Here is a 22,787-nt window from a genome sequence, read left to right on the forward strand (position 1 = left end):
GCTTCCCTGGTCCTCTTGGCACTCAGCTCCACTGGCCACATCTCTCGGGCCTGGTACCTTGCACTGGTCCTTGCAGTCGATATGTGGTCTAGGCGGGACTCAAGGACGATACCATCTGCAAGCTCCATAGAGCCAGAACTATGCTTCCCTGGTCCTCTTCGGACTCAGCTCCACTGGTCACATCTCTCGGGCCTGGTACCTTGCACTGGTCCTTGCAGTCGATATGTGGTCTAGGCGGGACTCAAGGACGATACCATCGGCAAGCTCCGTAGAGCCAGAACTATGCTTCCCTGGTCCTCTTCGGACTCAGCTCCACTGCCCACATCTCTCGGGCCTGGTACCTTGCACTGGTCCTTACAGTCGATATGTGGTCTAGGCGGGACTCAAGGACGATACAATCGGCAAGCTCCGTAGAGCCAGAACTATGCTTCCCTGGTCCTCTTCGGACTCAGCTCCACTGGCCACATCTCTCGGACCTGGTACCTTGCACTGGTCCTTGCAGTCGATATGTGGTCTAGGCAGGACTCAAGGATGATACCATCGGCAAGCTCCGTAGAGCCAGAACTATGCTTCCCTGGTCCTCTTGGGACTCAGCTCCACTGGCCACATCTCTCGGGCCTGGTACCTTGAACTGATCCTTGTAGTCGATATGTGGTCTAGGCGGGACTCAAGGACGATACCATCTGCAAGCTCCATAGAGCCAGAACTATGCTTCCCTGGTCCTCTTCGGACTCAGCTCCACTGCCCACATCTCTCGGGCCTGGTACCTTGCACTGGTCCTTACAGTCGATATGTGGTCTAGGCGGGACTCAAGGACGATACAATCGGCAAGCTCCGTAGAGCCAGAACTATGCTTCCCTGGTCCTCTTCGGACTCAGCTCCACTGCCCACATCTCTCGGGCCTGGTACCTTGCACTGGTCCTTACAGTCGATATGTGGTCTAGGCGGGACTCAAGGACGATACAATCGGCAAGCTCCGTAGAGCCAGAACTATGCTTCCCTGGTCCTCTTCGGACTCAGCTCCACTGGCCACATCTCTCGGACCTGGTACCTTGCACTGGTCCTTGCAGTCGATATGTGGTCTAGGCAGGACTCAAGGACGATACCATCGGCAAGCTCCGTAGAGCCAGAACTATGCTTCCCTGGTCCTCTTGGGACTCAGCTCCACTGGCCACATCTCTCGGGCCTGGTACCTTGAACTGATCCTTGTAGTCGATATGTGGTCTAGGCGGGACTCAAGGACGATACCATCTGCAAGCTCCATAGAGCCAGAACTATGCTTCCCTGGTCCTCTTCGGACTCAGCTCCACTGCCCACATCTCTCGGGCCTGGTACCTTGCACTGGTCCTTACAGTCGATATGTGGTCTAGGCGGGACTCAAGGACGATACAATCGGCAAGCTCCGTAGAGCCAGAACTATGCTTCCCTGGTCCTCTTCGGACTCAGCTCCACTGGCCACATCTCTCGGACCTGGTACCTTGCACTGGTCCTTGCAGTCGATATGTGGTCTAGGCAGGACTCAAGGACGATACCATCGGCAAGCTCCGTAGAGCCAGAACTATGCTTCCCTGGTCCTCTTCGGACTCAGCTCCACTGCCCACATCTCTCGGGCCTGGTACCTTGCACTGGTCCTTACAGTCGATATGTGGTCTAGGCGGGACTCAAGGACGATACAATCGGCAAGCTCCGTAGAGCCAGAACTATGCTTCCCTGGTCCTCTTTGGACTCAGCTCCACTGGCCACATCTCTCGGGCCTGGTACCTTGCACTGGTCCTTGCAGTCGATATGTGGTCTAGGCGGGACTCAAGGACAATACCATCGGAAAGCTCAGAAGAACCAGAACTACGCTGCCCTGGTCACCTTTGATCTTTTAGACTGCGCACATCATTTTGGCCCTAATACCTTTCCATATGGTCCTTGCAGTCACCAGGCCAAGACCAGTGGCAAGCCCAAAAGACTCCGGAACTATGCTGCCCACGCCATCTTCGGGCTCTCTTACATTGGTCACATCACTCTGGTCCCAAAACCTTTTCACTGGTCCTTGCTGTCGATAGGTCGACTACACATGCCTCAATCACGAGACATCGGCAAGCTCCGAAGAGCCAGAACTACGCTGCCCGGTGTCATCTTTGGAATCGGTTGCACTGGTCACATCACTCTGTTCCTGATACCTTTGCACTGGTCCTTGAAGTCGAGATGTGGTTTACGCTGGACTCACGGACGAGACCATCGGCAAGCTCTTAACAGCCAGAACTATGCTGCCTGGGTTCATTTTCAGGCTCTGTTACAAAAGTCACATCACTCTAGTCATAATACCTTTCCTTGCAGTCAATGTGTGGTGTACGCAGGCGTCAAGGATGAGACCATTGGTAAGCTCCGAAGAGCCAGACCTACGCTTCCTTGGTCATCTTTGGACTCTCTTACACCAGACATATCACTGTGTTCCTAATGCCTTTGCACTGGTCCTTGCAGTCGATATGTGGTTTACGCTGGACTCAAAGAGGAGACCATCGGCAAGCTCTGAATAGCCAGAACTATGCTGCCTGGGTTCATTTTCAGGCTCTGTTACAAAAGTCACATCACTCCAGTCATGATACCTTTGCACTGGTACTTGCAGTCGATGTGTGGTGTCCGCAGACATCAAGACGAGACCATTGGTAAGCTACGAAAAGCCCAGAACTATGCTGGCCACGTCATCTTCAGACTCTGTTATATTGGTCCCATTACTCTGGTCCTGATGACTTTGCACTTGTTTGAAATGGAAACCTGGCGTGTTTACTTCCAGCCAGTGTTCCACATTCCTTACTGTTGGAAGGTGCATGGCGGCTGGGTAGCCACAGTTCGCTTTCAATGAATAAACTTACTGTTTCCCTCTTATTGGATGCCTATGCCTCCTTACTTCACTGACAACGAGTTTGCTGTGGGGAAAGCGGTTCTGAGGGGCCCGTGCGTTTGCCTTTTTGGCCCACACACATGACCATTGTGCCCCCAGCCATCTACTGAGCTGAGTGCATCTCTCGTCAAGCCCCAAGCTGTGTCTGCGCTCGAACGTGTCACAGGTGCAGCCAAATGAAGTCCCACTCCCCATCTCCCCATCCGCAGATTGGGACCTCTGACGGGTCTCAGCACCACTAGAGGGGACAACGTAGCCCAACAGCACATACACACAGCAACGCAGACTTTATTCGAGGAAAGGACCCACCGACGTGGCCCAGTGTGGCAGCCATTTTAGGTTGCTTAGCAACTGCAGTGTTTACAGAGCAACGTTGCTGGCAAATGCTCCATAGCACCGCAGCACCAACCCTGCATTGAGGGACAACACCTGCTAGAGGATGCGCATCAGCGGATTCTCGGCGCAAAGGTATTGCCTGGTGAGGAAGTACGCATCCCCGGTGGAGGGGAAGGCCAGACTGCAGCCTGTATGAGACTGCATTGAAAAAATTGGAAGAATCAAATGTGGGATTGGAAAGGTATCATTTCTTTTCAAGGGCACAAGGAGCCGGTGAGTTGATCGAGTTGATCAACTCATATGTCACAACATTACGCACCCTCATCAGAACCTGCCAATTCACTGGTGTACAGGACGAGTACATAAGTGATCAGATGATGATGAAAACAAGTAATGCCAAAGTGAGGGAGAGATTATGGATTAATAGGGACCCTCCCCTAGACAAAGTGATTGAAATAGCAGGGGCATTAGAGAGTCACAGGTTAGTGTGCAGGCGGTCACGGAGAAGGTCGACAGGATGGCCGAAGGGGAGTCCTACCACCAAAGAAAAACAGCGGGGAGGCAAAAAGCAGGATGGACAAAGGAGAGTAATTCCAACAAGAGTAACCAAGGGCCATCTGGTCCTGTTGGGAGACAGGCTTGCAGAAGATGTGGATGGACGGGTCAATCCACTGGAGCAACGAAGTGTCCCACCTGGGGAGTGGAATGCAGGAGATGCAACACCAGAGGGCACTATGCCAGAATGTGCAAAACAAGTGGTGAGGGAAGACAGGCTGTTAGGATGGTGGAAGCAAAAGGAGGAGTGGTGGGGTACGTGAGCGAAGCAGCACATGAAGGAATGTTATTGCTTGTGGAAGGGGAGCACAAAAAAGAGGCATAGAGCATGTTATCTATAAATGGAGTGCAAATGGAAATGTTGGTAGATTCCGGGTGACCCTACACAATGATATCTCTGGAAGTATACACCAAGGGTTAGGGGAGGTGTTATATACACTCAAGCCTTCTGATATCAACCTCTGTGCATATGGACAAGTACCCATAAAAGGTTTGAGTTACAAGTAGGCACGGATAGAGTTCAAGGGGTGCAGTACAGAAGGAAAACTATTCAAAGTGCACAGGGGTGAGAGTATCCTGAGTTGGGATGAGCAAGCTGCTCTTGATAGAGAAATACACCCAGACAAGTCTATTCCTGTGTTGTGTGTGTAGGAGGGGGAGCAAGTGCGTACAGAGGGTGATGTAACATCAAAGCACCTACCCAACAGTTGTTTTTTCTCAGATAGGCTAGTTATATTGCATTGTTTTTCCCACAAAATTGTTGAAAAGAGGGGCGGTGCTCAAGGCCCATGAGGTCAGGAGAATACTCGTGTTGGCCAGAGTTGACTAAAGAGTGAACTAACAAAACATATGGAGGCGAGGATAATAGAGGATATCGAGTCCCCAGAATGCTTGTCGCCCATGGTTTTGGCGTGCAAGGTGGACAGCGGCCTCAGGATGTGTGTTGACCGCAGGGAACTGAATCTGATCATCTGGGTAGACCGCCATCCCTTGCCCAATATTAATGCGATCTTGACAAATGTAGGACAAGCGGCGTGGTTTTCCACATTTGACTTATCTTCCGCTTACCATCAGATAAATTTGCACAAGGAATCTCAACCACTTACTTCCTTTGTCATGCCATTTTGGGCATACACATTTTGCTGCATTTCATTCGGTCTGGCATCTGCCTCTGCTGTGTTTCAGTGGATGATCCATACACTGTTTGGGGAGGTAGAAGGTGTAAGCTACTTACAATGTGATCTTTTAATATGGGGTAGGGATCGCAACGAGCACGATGAGAGGGTGTTTCAGGTCATGATGATCTTGCGGAAGTAAGCTTTGTCTGTCAAGCTGGCAAAGTGTCAAGTAGGTGTTCACAGCGTCACTTATCTAGGACATACATGAGATAGAAAGGACATAAAGCCTAGAGATGGAATGGTCACGGTCATGAGGGAAGTACCCTATCTTGTGAATAAAGAGCAACTCTGGTCATTCTTGGGCATGACGGAATACTACCTAAGGTTTATCCTGTCCTATGGAGAGAAGACCATATGTATGCATGGGTTACTAAAAAAGAATGTCAGGTTTGAGTAGACGGAGCGTAGCTAAGAGGAGATGGTCAATTTGAAGGAGGATGTAGATAACGCTCCATCACTGAGTTCATTAAACCCAAGCAGTAAAACTGTGCTTACTGTGGACGCTAGTGATGTAGGATTGGGAGCACTTTTGGAGCAGTGGCAGGGTAGTAAGTTCAGACCCATCACATTTGTGTTTAGCGTGCTCAGGGACGTTGGGGGCATTGGGGTGTTATTAAATGTTTGAGAGAGAAGCCTTAGCGGCCTTTGGGCATCAATGCATTTCAAGGCATTTTTATGGGGCATTCTGTATGTGATTCGAATGGAACACAATCCCCTCACCTACGATTAACCACTAAAGGAATGATATGATATGATAAGGCATTTATGGGGTCTGTGTCTTCTAGGATAGCAAGATGGATGGCAGAGTTACAGGATTTCATTTCAGAGTTGAACACATTGCCGGGTCGAGGAATATAGTTGCAGACTGTTTATCCCGTTTGCCTGGGGACTATTGAGAGGTAGAGGAGGAGTGTGAGACTGGCACCCAAGTTGCCTGTGTTTTTCCAGCAGTAGTCAACTTGTGAGCTTCATCCCAAGGAGATGACTTTTAAGATTCCATTGCAGTAAATAGGGCAGCATAAGCAGCCGCAACAGCACAAGCTTCTCTCATGCACGTGGCACTGGTCAATCATGGGCGGAAGCAGTGCAAGCCCTAGTTACACACAACAGGCAGTGCATCTGCAGCATAGTACAAGCTCTATATACACATAACAGGCACAGTGCAGGCAGCAGCAATACAAGCTCTATATACACACAACAGGCACAGTGCAGGCAGCAGCAGTACAAGCTCTATATACACACAACAGGCACAGCGCAGGCAGCAGCAATACAAGCTCTATATACACACAACAGGCACAGCGCAGGCAGCAGCAATACAAGCTCTATATACACACAACAGGCACAGCGCAGGCAGCAGCAGTACAAGCTCTATGTACACACAACAGGCACAGCACAGGCAGCAGCAGTACAAGCTCTATATACACACAACAGGCACAGCGCAGGCAGCAGCAATACAAGCTCTATATACACACAACAGGCACAGCACAGGCAGCAGCAGTACAAGCTCTATTTACACACAACAGGCACAGCGCAGGCAGCATCAGTGCAAGCTCTATTTACACAAAAGAAACAGCGCAGGCAGCATCAGGACAGGTTCTAGTTACAATCAACAGTCACACCACATGCAGCAATACACATTCTAGTTACACACAACAGGCACATAATCAGTACACGCTCTAGTTACACACAGCAGGCACAGAGCAGGTGAGCAGCAGTTGAAACTCTAGTTACACACAACAGGCAGAGCCCATGCAGGAGCAGTACGATCTTTAGTTAGCCACAACGGGCACAGCACACGCAACAGCAGTACAAGTTGAGGTTAGGCACAGCACAGGGAGCAGCAGTACAGGCTTCCTTGGGCACAGAAATAAAGATGTGAGGTTCAAAGCCTCCAAAGTTGGTATTGCCCATACAAAGAGGCAACTATGCAGGCAGTCCACAATTGTGCAATGAATGTATAACAAACGTGTTTTGCCCAGAACCTACCACCGTGCAGCGTGTAAACTCAATCAGCGAGAACACAGATTCTTCAATGCCCAAGGGGGCCCGCCGTCCAAATAACGCATGTGTTGACCATGGCCTGAAGCCAGGATGGTAAGGTTGTTAGTCTGAATAGCAGAGCAGGCCGCATCTGGTGTTACCGGCTTATGAGGGGATGGCAACTTGCCCTCCAAAAGGCCCAACTGGCACTGAGAGCACTTTGGAGCAATGCCTGCCCGCATGAGGCGGGAAATTAAACTGTCTAAACTTTGGGATCCCAGCTGCCGCTGCGTCTCTGCGCTTCCTCTGGATGCAGCACTTGAGTAACGTGCCGGAGTCCACTTGTAGCGACATGCTAAGTAACTGCATGGGCATTGGTCGGGCCACCCTCACCCACACTGACCTAACAACATTTTGTCTCTAGTCCTTGAAATAAAAGGTTGATGCCCCTTGAGAAGAGGACCCACAGTCCTGCCCATTGGGTTATGCCTGTTAAAAGGGCGATCAACCACTCACAGAGTGGAAGCCAAGGGGAGCAGCCATCAGCAATCTTTCTTTTATACTTTCAAATGTTGTCAATGGTGCAATTTGCGCCATCAGGTGACAGCCTTCAAGACAAGCCAGAGGTCTCATTTGAGTGTTTGGAATTGAGACGTCTACCTTAATGGATCTGATCGTACAGGTTTTCAGGGATTCACTGCTTTCAATGTTCAAGATCTTAATTATACAGCATGAAAGTTGGGTCCGGTACTAGCGAATACACAAGCATATGTTCAAGTGTTCCAATGTGTTCATCCCTTTCTCACCGCCAGAAGGTCTGTCCCCTTGTAGTGGTGGCTCCGTGAAGTTTCCAAGGAGTCCAGTGGACTCTGTGGAGTATGAAGAGTAATGTCTGAGTTGTGTTGGCTGCAATGAATGCTCTGAAGCATCTCCTATCAATTGCTTCCCAGTCATTTACATCTGCAACCTGCGGCTCTCCTGATGTTTAGTACTAGAACTCCCATGATCCCTCACTAGTGTCAATGCCGGCTAGGGTCAATGAGAGAACTAGAACTCTGATAATCCCTCACCATTCTCAATGCCGGCTAGGGTCAATGAGAGTACTAGAACTCTGATAATCCCTTACCATTGTCAATGCTGGCTAGGGTCAATGAGAGAACTAGATCTCTGATAATCCCTCAGCATTGTCAATGCCGGCAAGGGTCAATGAGAGAACTAGAACTCCCATGATCCCTTACCAGTGTCAATGCCGGCTAAGGTCAATGAGAGTACTAGAACTCTGATAATCCCTTACCATTGTCAATGCTGGCTAGGGTCAATGAGAAAACTAGAACTCCCATGATCCCTCACCAGTGTCAATGCCGGCTAAGGTCAATGAGAGTACTAGAACTCACATAATCCCTCACCAGTGTCAATGGCGGCTAAGGTCAATGAGAGAACTAGAACTCCGATAATCCCTCACCAGTGTCAATGCCAGCTAGTGTCAATGAGAGAGCTAGAACTCCCATGATCCCTCAGCATTGTCAATGCTGGCTAAGGTCGATGAGAGAACTAGAACTCACATTATCCCTCACCAGTGTCAATGGCGGCTAAGGTCAATGAGAGAACTAGAACTCCGATAATCCCTCACCAGTGTCAATGCCAGCTAGGGTCAATGAGAGAGCTAGAACTCCCATGAATCCTCACCATTCTCAATGCTGGCTAGGGTCAATGAGAGTATGAGAACTCTGATGATCCCTCAACATTGTCAATGCTGGCTAGGGTCAATGGGACTGCTAGAACTCTGATGATCCCTCACCAGTGTCAATGCCGGCTAAGGTCAATGAGAGTACTAGAAGTCCCATGATCCCTCACCAATGTCAATGCCGGCTAAGGTCAATGAGAGTACTAGAAGTCCCATGATCCCTCACCATTGTCAATGCTGGCTAGGGTCAATGAGAGAACTAGAACACTGATGATCCTTCACCATTGTCAATGCTGGCTAGGGTCAATGAGAGAACTAGATCTCCGAAAATCCCTCAGCATTGTCAATGCCGGCTAGGGTCAATGGGACTGCTAGAACTCTGATGATCCCTCACCAATGTCAATGCCTGCTAGGGTTAATGAGAGTACTAGACTCTCATGATACCTCTCCATTATCAATGCTGGCTAGGGTCAATGAGAGGACTAGAACTCTGATGATCCCTCTCCATTGTCAATGGCGGCTTGGGTCAATGAGAAAACTAGAACTCTTATGATCTTTCACCAGTGTCAATGCCGGCTAGGGTCAATGAGAGTACTAGAACTCGGATGATCCCTTAGCATTGTCAAAGCCGGCTAGGGTCGATGAGAGTACTAGAACTCCCAATATCCCTCACCATTTGTAATACCGGCTAGGGTTGATGAGAGTACTAGAACCCCCATGACCCCTCAGCATTGTCAATGCCGGCAAGGGTCGAATGAGAGTACTAGTACCAAACATCCGGAGAGCCAAATGTTGCAGACCCCTGATCTAGATGAAGATTGCTATTGTTCTATCTTTCACATTATTCGTGACATTTTATTTTGATGTTAGAGCTCTGAGCAAGTTTTAGAAGTTGGCAAAGTCGCTTGCTCGGCATTCCTTTTTCCAAAGCAAGTAGGCCATCGGAAGCACTCAAAAGTTGATCTTGAGTGTCAGAGCTGAGAAGGAGCTGCATTTATAATAAAAACAGCTTTAAGTGATCACTTGAAACACTACACCATGTTTGGAACAGAGTATGTTTCCAAGCGTGTTTCCAGACGTTCCCCACTTTTTGATCGATCGGCAGTAAGATCTCAGTTCGCCCACTGGAAACTCGAGTAAATTGGGACTAATAAGCGTGGATACTGTCTGCTAAGAGCCAGGAGATCTTACACCACACGCCGGTGAACAAGTCTGTCTTCGCCTTATTATTTTGCTGAATCTTCTCCTGGCACAGAAAGTCCTGTATAGCCTGCAGGTTGTGCCACCAGCTCCTGCAGAACATGTCAGGTCTGCGCAGTCTGCTGGGATCCGCGCCTGTCAATCAGCAGTAATGATCCGGCTTTTAATGGACCACAGTCTTTCTTCTTTTCTTATTTTTTTTCCCAACGACATGGTTTTAACAAATAAAAGATGTTCTCCATGACAGGCCGATGCATGTCATCTCCGCTTCTGAGTGTGTTTTGCCTGTTAGTGTCACACGCTCCCGATCAGAACATACACGTCCTCCAGGCCATTAATGCGAGCGGAATAATGGCCTCGTGTCCGCCATGCTTTACAAAGAGTTTACATAACCACAGCAAACTTATGTAGTTCCACCAGATGGCTTCAGGAAGGCAAAGGATTATCTGAACTTGAGTGCAAAAAGATTGAACCCAAGTAGTTAGGGTGGGGATTTCATTTTAGAGAGTGGTGTCAAGGATCATGTTGGGGCAGTCAGCCTTTTTTAATTATAGTTATAATTCTACTCACTTGCGTTCTCCTCGGAGACACAGTGTGGTCACCGACCTGCCGACGGTTACCTTGTCTGAGTGGTTTGAGGCTCTTCCGCAGAATGTGGCTTAAGTAGCGTAATGACGTCGGCTCTCTGTGTTCATCCAATGGGCTGCTGTTATTTTATAGTCTGAGAAGGTTACCCTAAAATGGCCCTGATCCAACTGAGAAAGCTTGAGGAGCTGCTTGAATTCCCATTTGTGACCCTGGATCTACATTTCAGAAAACCCACCCTTCCAGAAAATGCCACCATCTTTGGGAGAACCCAGGGTTTCCTCAATCTCCAATAGTTTGCGGCCAGACTCTGGGACTCCCTGCTCTCAGCTCTAAGAGCAGAATCGTCCTTCTGGATTTTTAGGAAAAAAGTGAAAACCTGGTTCTTTGCACAGGATCAGTAATGGTGCCTCTGATTCACAATGGCAGATATTTGGCTGAAAATATGCCTCTCCATCTGTAGCACTTTGCTAGTTGTCTTGATCTAATTGTGTCTGTAACAACATTGTATTCATAAGTAATGCGTCTCAATACTCTTGGGTTAGGTACGCTAAACAAACAAACGCACAAATAAATAAATAAATAAATACATACATACATACATACATACATACATACATACATACATACATAAATACACACGCATGGGGCCCATATGGGTTAAGAGACTGGCCGACTGGTCCACAAACGAGCCACCAGAGTTGGAACTACTCATGGAGCCTGGACAGAACAAGGAAACAAAGGACTTGGGCCTGACTCAAAAGAAACTAGCAGGCCTTTTGAAGCCTCTGGCCCGCACAGAGGGTTAACCTATACATGTTCTAGATTGGAGGAAGTCTATGTAAAACGCACCGTTTGTAGACAACGTCATGTGTGGGAGCAGATACAGAGTTAGATGGGTGCAGATTCGGCGGCTTGCCAATGGATTGTCAGTGGATTGCCAGTGGATTGCCAATGGATTGCCAGTGGATTGCCAATTGATTTCCAGTGGATACTAGAAGATGCAAGAGAGCAGAGAGATGTTACTAGAAGCCACAGCTCGTTAGGAACAGGTGGGAGACGTCCTGCCACTGCAAATCCAGCAGGACGGTATCTCCCTGGAAGCCACATTGCCAAATGCAGAGTGAGATGTGTGCCATGTCCCTGGAAATCATTATTCCACAAGCAGAGAGAGTTGACCACCGTGTCCCTCACGGCACGGTGAAAGCTGTAAAGCTAGCTGAGTGCTATATGCTTGTAAAGACAGTGCGAAACGCAGAGAAAACACAACACCAGTTTCTTCGATACATTGTTTGGAAGACGCATAGTGAGATGGAAACTATGTTTCTGGATTGTGGAGACTGATTGTGAGCACGGCGTTAGATTCCTGGACGGAAGAGTGAGCTAGACAATGTATGCCCGGATGCCAAGTGTGCTGGGTGCTATAACCCTGAGACGGAAACAGTGGTGGGCACTATATATTGGTGGGATGGAGAAGGCAAGAGTTTTGCTGGGCGCTGTGTTCCTGAGGTTGAGGGGTCACTACTGAGTGTGGTATCCGTGAGAGGAGGGCGTGTTCCTGGTACTGTTAGTTTCTCTAAGGTTTCTCTGCTTTATGAGCAGCAGTTACCAAAGAGGTTGCTGGGGCTATATCCCTGTAGTGGTTCGGTAGGTAGCAGGTAGCAGTAGCAACAGATCCCCCAAGGTTCCCCAGTTCCTTCTATCTTCGGTGCATAGCACTGAAAGAAGTGACGTCTGTATTGATTTGCACATCACCACAGGCCAATGTATGATCCGTTTGCCAGTCTCCCCGTTGTGCTCCCTTCCTCGTTGAACTTCCCCCCCAGAGCTCTAAGTCACCCATCCTGCCTCTGGCAACCTAAACTCAGATGTAAGATCTCAGGCTCCACCACTCCCTCTCCCAACCCTCAAAGGCAACGTCCTTAACCGTGCCTCCTCCCGCCTCTGATCTGCACGCTCCATCTCTTCCACTCACCTCTAATGTGTCAGGACAACCTTCTCCCCGAACAGCCTTTCCTTTGTGATTTCTTACAGTGGGATTAAGACCCAATTGGTCTTCCAATTGCTGCAGTGTTGCCACAGAGGTAAAGGCTGGTGGTGTGATACTGTTCCGCGAACCACGGCTTCAGTGGTTCTAGCTTCCAAGTAGTGTGGTGTTGCCCTGCTGATGAGGCCTGGAGCAGTTTTATCCTCCAAATGATGATAAATCATTCTAACAAGGAGGATTGTAGTACATCAATTCTCCCTGGAGGAACCTTGCACAGCCGCCTAATTGGCTGGATCAGGCGATTCCGGTCTTCAGCTGCCGCCGGACTCGTGATGATTTACCGCCACCTGACTTGCCGGAATAACCGGGGCATTACAGACGGTAAATCAGGCAGCAGTAATTGTTAGTCCCCATTCAAGTCAGAATGGGGACCATGGGTGCTTGCCGGAAAGTCTGCGAGCGGGTGCCGTTCCGCCCGCCAGGGCAGACCTGGCAGGCAGAAAGGCAATCCGCCCGCAGACTTGTACTTTGCCGGTCTGGAAATATAGGTTCAGGTAAGCTTACCGGCACCGTTGTTTCCGGACCAGCAAAGTTGTAATGAGGGCCATAGTCTTTATCTATGAAACTAGGCTCAACACAATCTTTTCACACAGCATGGGCAATCTACTGCCAACAGTTGATAGCATTAACGACACACAGTTAGGCAAAGGTTTTCTGGCTTGGCACTCTATGGCTGTCTAAGATACCTAAATGGCTTGTTCCTATTCTCAGCCCAAATGCCCAGCTCGCACCTGCTCCACAGACCACCAGGTACAAGCCTTCTTCACTAACCTTATCACCACCACCTCCACCAAACTCTGTTCTACTGGAATGCTGCTACTTCCAATTATTCTGCCAGCAAGGGGGGTTTCTTCCCCCCAGAGAGATTTCCCCACCTTTGGATCTGTTAAGGAGGAGGCCCTGCAAATTTGCATGTGCTATAGTTGTGGAAGCAGACTGGCCTCCCCCAGAGATAGCCCCGATCTCCACGATACCCAGAATCACCACTAGTCAGACGTAAGGCATTCTAAATTGCGTGAACGTGACTGTATCCTGCAAGTGACATTGTATACTCCCACAGTGGAGGGCTGAGTCCATGTGTCCTGCAAGTGATATTGCATACTCCCACAGTGGAGGGCTGAGTCCATGTGTCCTGCAAGTGATATTGCATACTCTCACAGTGGAGGGCTGAGTCCATGTGTCCTGCAAGTGATATTGCATACTCCCACAGTGGAGGGCTGGAGTCCATGTGTACTGCAAGTGATATTGCATAATTCCACAGTGGAGGGCTAAATCCATGTGTCCTGCAAGTGATATTGCATAATCCCACAGTGGAGGGTTGAGTCCATGGGTACTGCAAGTGATATTGCATAATTCCACAGTGGAGGGCTGAGTCCATGTGTCCTGCAAGTGATATTGCATACTCCCACAGTGGAGGGCTGAGTCCATGGGTACTGCAAGTGATATTGCATAATCCCACAGTGGAGGGGTGAGTCCATGTGTCCTGCAAGTGATATTGCATACTCCCACAGTGGAGGGCTGAGTCCAGGTGTCCTGCAAGTGATATTACATAATCCCGCAGTGGAGAGCTGGAGTCCGTGTGTACTGCAAGTGATATTGCATAAACACGCAGTAGAGGGCTGGAGTCCATGTGTACTGCAAGTGATATTGCATACTCCCACAGTGGAGGGTTGAGTCCATGGGTACTGCAAGTGATATTGCATAATCCCACAGTGGAGGGCTGAATCCAGGTGTCCTGCAAGTGATATTGCATAATCCCGTAGTGGAGGGCTGAAGCCCATATGTACTGCAAGTGATATTGCATAATTCCACAGTGGAGGGCTGAGTCCATGTGTCCTGCAATCGATATTTCATACCCCCACAGTGGAGGGCTAAATCCATGTGTCCTGCAAGTGATATTGCATAATCCCACAGTGGAGGGCTGCAGGTCATGTGTACTGCAAGTGATATTGCATACTCCACAGTGGAGGGTTGAGTCCATGGGTACTGCAAGTGATATTGCATAATTCCACAGTGGAGGGCTGAGTCTATGTGTCCTGCAAGTGATATTGCATACTCCCACAGTGGAGGGCTGGGTCCATGGGTACTGCAAGTGATATTGCATAATCCCACAGTGGAGGGGTGAGTCCATGTGTCCTGCAAGTGATATTGCATACTCCCACAGTGGAGGGCTGAGTCCAGGTGTCCTGCAAGTGATATTACATAATCCCGCAGTGGAGAGCTGGAGTCCGTGTGTACTGCAAGTGATATTGCATAAACACGCAGTAGAGGGCTGGAGTCCATGTGTACTGCAAGTGATATTGCATAATCCCACAGTGGAGGGCTGAGTCCAGGTGTCCTGCAAGTGATATTGCATAATCCCGTAGTGGAGGGCTGAAGCCCATATGTACTGCAAGTGATATTGCATAATTCCACAGTGGAGGGCTGAGTCCATGTGTCCTGCAATCGATATTTCATACTCCCACAGTGGAGGGCTGAGTCCAGGTGTCCTGCAAGTGATATTACATAATCCCGCAGTGGAGGGCTGGAGTCCATGTGTACTGCAAGTGATATTGCATAATCCCGCAGTGGAGGGCTGGAGTCCATGTGTACTGCAAGTGATATTGCATACTCCCACAGTGGAGGGTTGAGTCCATGGTTACTGCAAGTGATATTGCATAATCCCACAGTGGAGGGCTGAGTCCAGGTGTCCTGCAAGTGATATTGCATAATCCCGCAGTGGAGGGCTGAAGTCCATGTGTACTGCAAGTGATATTGCATAATTCCACACTGGAAGGCTGAGTCCATGTGTCCTGCAAGTGATATTGCATACTCCCACAGTGGAGGGCTGAGTCCAGGTGTCCTGCAAGTGATATTGCATACTCCCACCGTGGAGGGCTGAGTCCAGGTGTCCTGCAAGTGATATTGCATAATCTCACAGTGGAGGGCTGGAGCCCATGTGTACTGCAAGTGATATTGCATAATCCCACAGTGGAGGGCTGAGTCCAGGTGTCCTGCAAGTGTTATTGCATAATCCCACAGTGGAGGCCTGGAGTCCATGTGTACTGCAAGTGATATTGCATAATCCTGCAGTGGAGGGCAGGAGCCCATGTGTACTGCAAGTGATATTGCATAATCCCACAGTGGAGGGCTGAGTCCATGTGTCCTGCAAATGACATTGCATACTCCCACAGTGCAGGGCTGGAGTCCATGTGTCCTGCAAGTGACATTGCATAATCCCACAGTGAAAGGCTGGAGTCCATGTGTCCTGCAAGTGACATTGCATAACCCCACCGTGGAGGGCTGAATGCATGTGTTCTGCAAGTGACATTGCATAATCCCACAGTGGAGGGCTGAGTCCATGTGTCCTGCATGTGCTATTACATTATCCTACAGTGGAGGGCTGAGTGCATGTGTCCTGCAAGTGACATTGCATAATCCCACAGTGAACGGCTGGAGGCCATGTGTCCTGCAAGTGACATTGCTTAACCCCACCGTGGAGGGCTGAATGCATGTGTTCTGCAAGTGACATTGCATAATCCCACAGTGGAGGGCTGGAGTCCATGTGTCCTGCAACTGATATTACATAATCCCACAGTGGAGGGCTGCGTCCATGTGTCCTGCAAGTGATATTACATAATCCCACAGTGAACGGCTGGAGTCCATGTGTCCTGCAAGTGACATTGCATAACCCCACCGTGGAGGGCTGAATGCATGTGTTCTGCAAGTGACATTGCATAATCCCACAGTGGAGGGCTGGAGTCCATGTGTCCTGCAACTGATATTACATAATCCTACCGTGGAGGGCTGAGTCCATGTGTCCTGCAAATGGCATTGCCTAATCAAACAGTGGAGGGCTGGAGTCCATGTGTACGGCAAGTGACATTGTATAACCCCACCGTGGAGGGCTGAGTGCATGTGTCCTGCAAGTGATATTGCATGATCCCACAGTGGAGAGTTGAGTCCATGGGTACTGCAAGTGATATTGCATAATTCCACAGTGGAGGGCTGAGTCCATGTGTCCTGCAAGTGATATTGCATACTCCCACAGTGGAGGGCTGAGTCCATGGGTACTGCAAGTGATATTGCATAATCCCACAGTGGAGGGGTGAGTCCATGTGTCCTGCAAGTGATATTGCATACTCCCACAGTGGAGGGCTGAGTCCAGGTGTCCTGCAAGTGATATTACATAATTCCGCAGTGGAGAGCTGGAGTCCGTGTGTACTGCAAGTGATATTGCATAAACACGCAGTAGAGGGCTGGAGTCCATGTGTACTGCAAGTGATATTGCATACTCCCACAGTGGAGGGTTGAGTCCATGGGTACTGCAAGTGATATTGCATAATCCCACAGTGGAGGGCTGAGTCCAGGTGTCCTGCAAGTGATATTGCATAATCCCGTAGTGGAGGGCTGAAGCCCATATGTACTGCAAGTGATATTGCATAATTCCACAGTGGAGGGCTGAGTCCATGTGTCCTGCAATCAATATTTCATACTCCCACAGTGGAGGGCTAAATCCATGTGTCCTGCAAGTGATATTGCATAATCCCACAGTGGAGGGCTGCAGGTCATGTGTACTGCAAGTGATATTGCATACTCCACAGTGGAGGGTTGAGTCCATGGGTACTGCAAGTGATATTGCATAATTCCACAGTGGAGGGCTGAGTCCATGTGTCCTGCAAGTGATATTGCATACTCCCACAGTGGAGGGCTGAGTCCATGGGTACTGCAAGTGAAATTGCATAATCCCACAGTGGAGGGGTGAGTCCATGTGTCCTGCAAGTGATATTGCATACTCCCACAGTGGAGGGCTGAGTCCAGGTGTCCTGCAAGTGATATTACATAATCCCGCAGTGGAGAGCTGGAGTCTGTGTGTACTGCAAGTGATATTGCATAAACACGCAGTAGAGGGCTGGAGTCCATGTGTACTGCAAGTGATATTGCATACTCCCACAGTGGAGGGTTGAGTCCATGGGTACTGCAAGTGATATTGCATAATCCCACAGTGGAGGGCTGAGTCCAGGGGTCCTGCAAGTGATATTGCATAATCCCGTAGTGGAGGGCTGAAGCCCATATGTACTGCAAGTGATATTGCATAATTCCACAGTGGAGGGCTGAGTCCATGTGTCCTGCAATCGATATTTCATACTCCCACAGTGGAGGGCTGAGTCCAGGTGTCCTGCAAGTGATATTACATAATCCCGCATGTGGAGGGCTGGAGTCCATGTGTACTGCAAGTGATATTGCATAATCCCGCAGTGGAGGGCTGGAGTCCATGTGTACTGCAAGTGATATTGCATACTCCCACAGTGGAGGGTTGAGTCCATGGTTACTGCAAGTGATATTGCATAATCCCACAGTGGAGGGCTGAGTCCAGGTGTCCTGCAAGTGATATTGCATAATCCCGCAGTGGAGGGCTGAAGTCCATGTGTACTGCAAGTGATATTGCATAATTCCACACTGGAAGGCTGAGTCCATGTGTCCTGCAAGTGATATTGCATACTCCCACAGTGGAGGGCTGAGTCCAGGTGTCCTGCAAGTGATATTGCATACTCCCACCGTGGAGGGCTGAGTCCAGGTGTCCTGCAAGTGATATTGCATAATCTCACAGTGGAGGGCTGGAGCCCATGTGTACTGCAAGTGATATTGCATAATCCCACAGTGGAGGGCTGAGTCCAGGTGTCCTGCAAGTGTTATTGCATAATCCCACAGTGGAGGCCTGGAGTCCATGTGTACTGCAAGTGATATTGCATAATCCTGCAGTGGAGGGCAGGAGCCCATGTGTATGCAAGTGATATTGCATAATCCCACAGTGGAGGGCTGAGTCCATGTGTCCTGCAAATGACATTGCATACTCCCACAGTGGAGGGCTGGAGTCCATGTGTCCTGCAAGTGACATTGCATAATCCCACAGTGAAAGGCTGGAGTCCATGTGTCCTGCAAGTGACATTGCATAACCCCACCGTGGAGGGCTGAATGCATGTGTTCTGCAAGTGACATTGCATAATCCCACAGTGGAGGGCTGAGTCCATGTGTCCTGCATGTGCTATTACATTATCCTACAGTGGAGGGCTGAGTGCATGTGTCCTGCAAGTGACATTGCATAACCCCACCGTGGAGGGCTGAATGCATGTGTTCTGCAAGTGACATTGCATAATCCCACAGTGGAGGGCTGGAGTCCATGTGTCCTGCAACTGATATTACATAATCCCACAGTGGAGGGCTGCGTCCATGTGTCCTGCAAGTGATATTTTATAATCCCACAGTGAACGGCTGGAGTCCATGTGTCCTGCAAGTGACATTGCATAACCCCACCGTGGAGGGCTGAATGCATGTGTTCTGCAAGTGACATTGCATAATCCCACAGTGGAGGGCTGGAGTCCATGTGTCCTGCAACTGATATTACATAATCCTACCGTGGAGGGCTGAGTCCATGTGTCCTGCAAATGGCATTGCCTAATCCAACAGTGGAGGGCTGGAGTCCATGTGTACGGCAAGTGACATTGTATAACCCCACCGTGGAGGGCTGAGTGCATGTGTCCTGCAAGTGATGTTACATAATCCCACCGTGGAGGGCTGAGTGCATGTGTCCTGCAAGTGATGTTACATAATCCCACTGTAGAGGGCTGAGTGCATGTGTTCTGCAAGTGACATTGCGTAACCCCACCGTGGAGGGCTGAGTGCATGTGTTCTGCAAGTGACATTGCGTAACCCCACCGTGGAGGGCTGAGTTCATGTGTTCTGCAAGTGACATTGCGAAACCCCACCGTGGAGGGCTGAGTGCATGTGTTCTGCAAGTGACATTGCGTAACCCCACCGTGGAGGGCTGAGTGCATGTGTCCTGAAAGTGACATTGCGTAACCCCACCGTGGAGGGCTGAGTGCATGTGTTCTGCAAGTGACATTGCGTAACCCCACCGTGGTGGGCTGAGTGCATGTGTTCTGCAAGTGACATTGCGTAACCCCACCGTGGAGGGCTGAGTGCATGTGTTCTGCAAGTGACATTGCGTAACCCCACCGTGGAGGGCTGAGTTCATGTGTTCTGCAAGTGACATTGCGAAACCCCACCGTGGAGGGCTGAGTGCATGTGTCCTGCAAGTGACATTGCGTAACCCCACCGTGGAGGGCTGAGTGCATGTGTCCTGCAAGTGATGTTGTATTATCACACAGCCTAGGTCTGAGGTACATGTATCCTGCATGTGATGTTGTAGTATCACACAGAGTAAGTTCGAAATGATGCGGCATCATCACCCCCTTCTGGCTGGGGTGCATTCATCTTCCAAGTGATGAGTTACCATTCCACAGAGGGCAGCTAGAGTGTTTGCATCCCACAAGCAATGTGGTAGCATCCTACAGAAGGGGGATGGAACGACTTTAGCCTCCACGTAATGTGATAGAATCCCACAAAAGATGTTGTGAGTGGTTGTGGCCCCCACAGAGGGTGGCTGGGGTCTGCAAATCCACACAACGATGTGGTGTCATGCCACAGATCTGGTGAAGAGTGGATTTTTCCCTCCAAGTCATGTGATGTCCTCTCACAGAGGATGGACTGGCTAGTTACAGCTTCCAATTGCTGTGGTATCATTTCACAGATATGGGCCTCATTATGGGTCCGGCGGTAACCGTGCCAGTGCTACTGGCAAGTTGCCACTAGAACTGTAATTATTTACCGGCGCCTGACGGGGATCACAACCCCAGCGACTTTGGTAAATTGTAAGTCCCCATTCCCAGAGTCCTATAGGACTATAGGATTGGGGACCAAGGCAGTACCGGCACCGTTGTTATCGGTGCTGGCGCTTCTGTGACTGTTTTGCCAACCGTGGCCGCTGTGCCTGGCAGGTCAGATCTGGCGGGCATGGCGCCTCCGGCAGGCAGAACCTGTAGTTTGCCGGTCCGGAAACAACAGTGCCAGTAAGCTTACCGGCACTGTTGTTTACGAACCTGCAAACGTACAATGAGGCCCATTCTCTAGAGTGGTTCTCTCTTCCAAGTAATGTGGCATTATCCCCCAAATAGTGCTCCATTAGAGAGCGGTTGCTTCATCTGAAAAAAGCGCTGTACTGCCACAGTCCTGAACTTGATGTCTGCTTCACCTGAGACTTGCTGGTCCCTGCCACAGATGGGTGATTGTGCCGTCTCTTTGGTACATTGGAACTGCATCTTTAGCTGAACTCTTGAAAAGGCCGCCAGCTCTGCCACAATGACCTGTGAAGGTTCAGCCAGACTGAAGCATTCAGACGAAGGGTGAGAAAGATGTTTCACCTATGAGCATAAAGAGTACCTGCTAAAATATAGCGACCCTCAGGATACGGACCGGCCGGCTGGTGGACACTGGCCTGGCTCTGGGCTTGTATTCCAATGGAGGAGGTGGTGCAGGGAATGAAGCCTGTTTAGCTAGAGTCTTTGTTAAGTTATTGCATACCAAAGAAAGTATATTCCATACGTCCGCACCTGTGGTGAAGACGTTCCATCCACTGAATTTCTCTGGTTACACCTGTGTGGTGAACACATGCCTTGTACACTTTGCACATACTCAGGGTACTCCTTCCCACTTGGATACCTGCATTACATATCCCCAGATTGGTGCAGCCACGTAAACTCCCAAGTGCCATGATTAAATACGCTGATGTCCCAGAGTGAGAGACAGAATGGGGTCACAGAACGAGGGGTGCGGAGCTGGCGCTGTAGCAGGCTTTTTTCTATGTTGAGGCTTTTATTTTTCTTTACTGTCCCCCACTTTCAATGTCATGGAAGCAGGGGCGGGGGGTAGCCCGCAATGCCCAAAGCCCAAAATCACGAAGAAGGGGAGCGGGGACACCCCCACACCTCCCTCTGTTCGGCATTATGGCATTCCATGTTTTCGTCAATGCCGAATGCCCAGTAAATGCGCATTCGGCTTTTTTGTTCTCGATATTTTGGGACAATTCCAATAAGAGCACATGCTGGCTAGACCGGCCCGAACAGTGGAAGTGTGTTCTTACTTCCATCATTTCTACTACATGTTGCTTTTATTTTGGAGTTATTTCATATTATTTGATGTAATTCCAACATTTGGGCCCTCATTATGAGTTCGGCGGTAACCATGCCGCTATTGGCGGCATGGCTGCCGCCAAAATCGCAACAGGGTCTGGGCCCTCGGAATGAGGACTTACCGGGTCATTCCGAGTTCGGAAGGCCCGGTAATTCCTCCCTCCAAGGACCCGGACACGGACACGGTCCTTCCCCATTCCCATTTCAGCCCCCATAGGGCTGAATGGGAGAGGGAGCAAACAACGGGCCATTACGAGATGGCCCGTTGTTTGCTCCCTCTTCCCCTCGTGGGACCCGGTAAGCACGCCTGGTTTTCCCAGGCGTGCTTACCGTGTCCTGGGAGGGGAACTCGTAATGCGGAGGTACGGAGTGAACGGCGCTGGCACCTTTTACGGCGCTGTTCACTCCGTACCGCCAGGGTCGTAATGAGGCCCTTGGTCTTTATTCTTATTTAACGATTACATCTTATACGAACCAATAGCTTCCAATGGTTTATACGAGTTTGATTGGATCACACCGAGACACTGTTCACAGTGAGAATTCCAAGCATTGGCTTAAATCGCCGCCAGCCAATTCTGCAGGGGGTTGACTGGATCACATTGATGTTACCCATATCTTTGATCATTGGGGCCATCACGTTGAGGAACTTACGGCTCACCCACCCCCAACATAGAATATTCCAGAAAGGAGCAAACACATTTTTTTGAGAATCCTCCTGTGAATACGAAAGTACCCCGCATTGAGTGAAAAAAGTATAAAACTTAGCGCAAGCATCAAATTGGGCCAACCTGACTGCCATTTCTGCAGCCCTGTTTTTTTAATGAGGTTTGGATTGAAACAGGAATCCCGCAGAAGGCCGGATCAGTGGAGACAGCCTTATTTTAAAATCCGGTGTTGCCCTTATTCTGAGCTAATTTACCTGCTCCAGGCCTCGATCAAAGCAGGGAAAGAGTGTAACCCCCTGGCCCAGAACCTGATCTCTGTAAAGGGACTGCAACCAGAATAGTTATGGTGCCGCCATTAGCGAGAACAGAGAGTCTGTTTCACGCCGGCTCAGGACCTCCTCTGCACGGTAATAGGTGCCTAATTTTAGATACCAAATGCATTCGGTTGCCAGTGTATGAGAAATTGGCTACATTGATGGAGGTGGCCGCTAACACCGGCAGTGGAGTAACTTTGCTGAAAATGTTGGGGGGGGACATGACATCCGAAGAAAAGGTGCCCCAGCCAAATGAAGGGGGACAAAATGGCGTGCCATGAAAGTTGGGGGGGACAAGCACCCCTGCCCCCCCCCCTAAAATTACACCCATGAACACCGAGA

The 22,787-nt window shown here is 49.7% G+C and overlaps 1 protein-coding gene across 2 annotated transcripts in view; it reads right to left on the reverse strand.

Annotated features, from left to right (window-relative positions):
• The window catches only part of KCNH8 (potassium voltage-gated channel subfamily H member 8), a 1,879,819-nt gene that overhangs the window by 1,332,230 nt on the left and 524,802 nt on the right, over positions 1-22,787 (reverse strand). The gene's annotated exons all lie outside the window — the stretch shown is intronic.

Source organism: Ambystoma mexicanum, chromosome 2q (genome assembly GCF_040938575.1).
Source record: "Ambystoma mexicanum isolate Mex_15411 chromosome 2q, UKY_AmexF1_1, whole genome shotgun sequence".
In the NCBI taxonomy this organism is placed as follows: Eukaryota; Metazoa; Chordata; class Amphibia; order Caudata; family Ambystomatidae; genus Ambystoma; species Ambystoma mexicanum.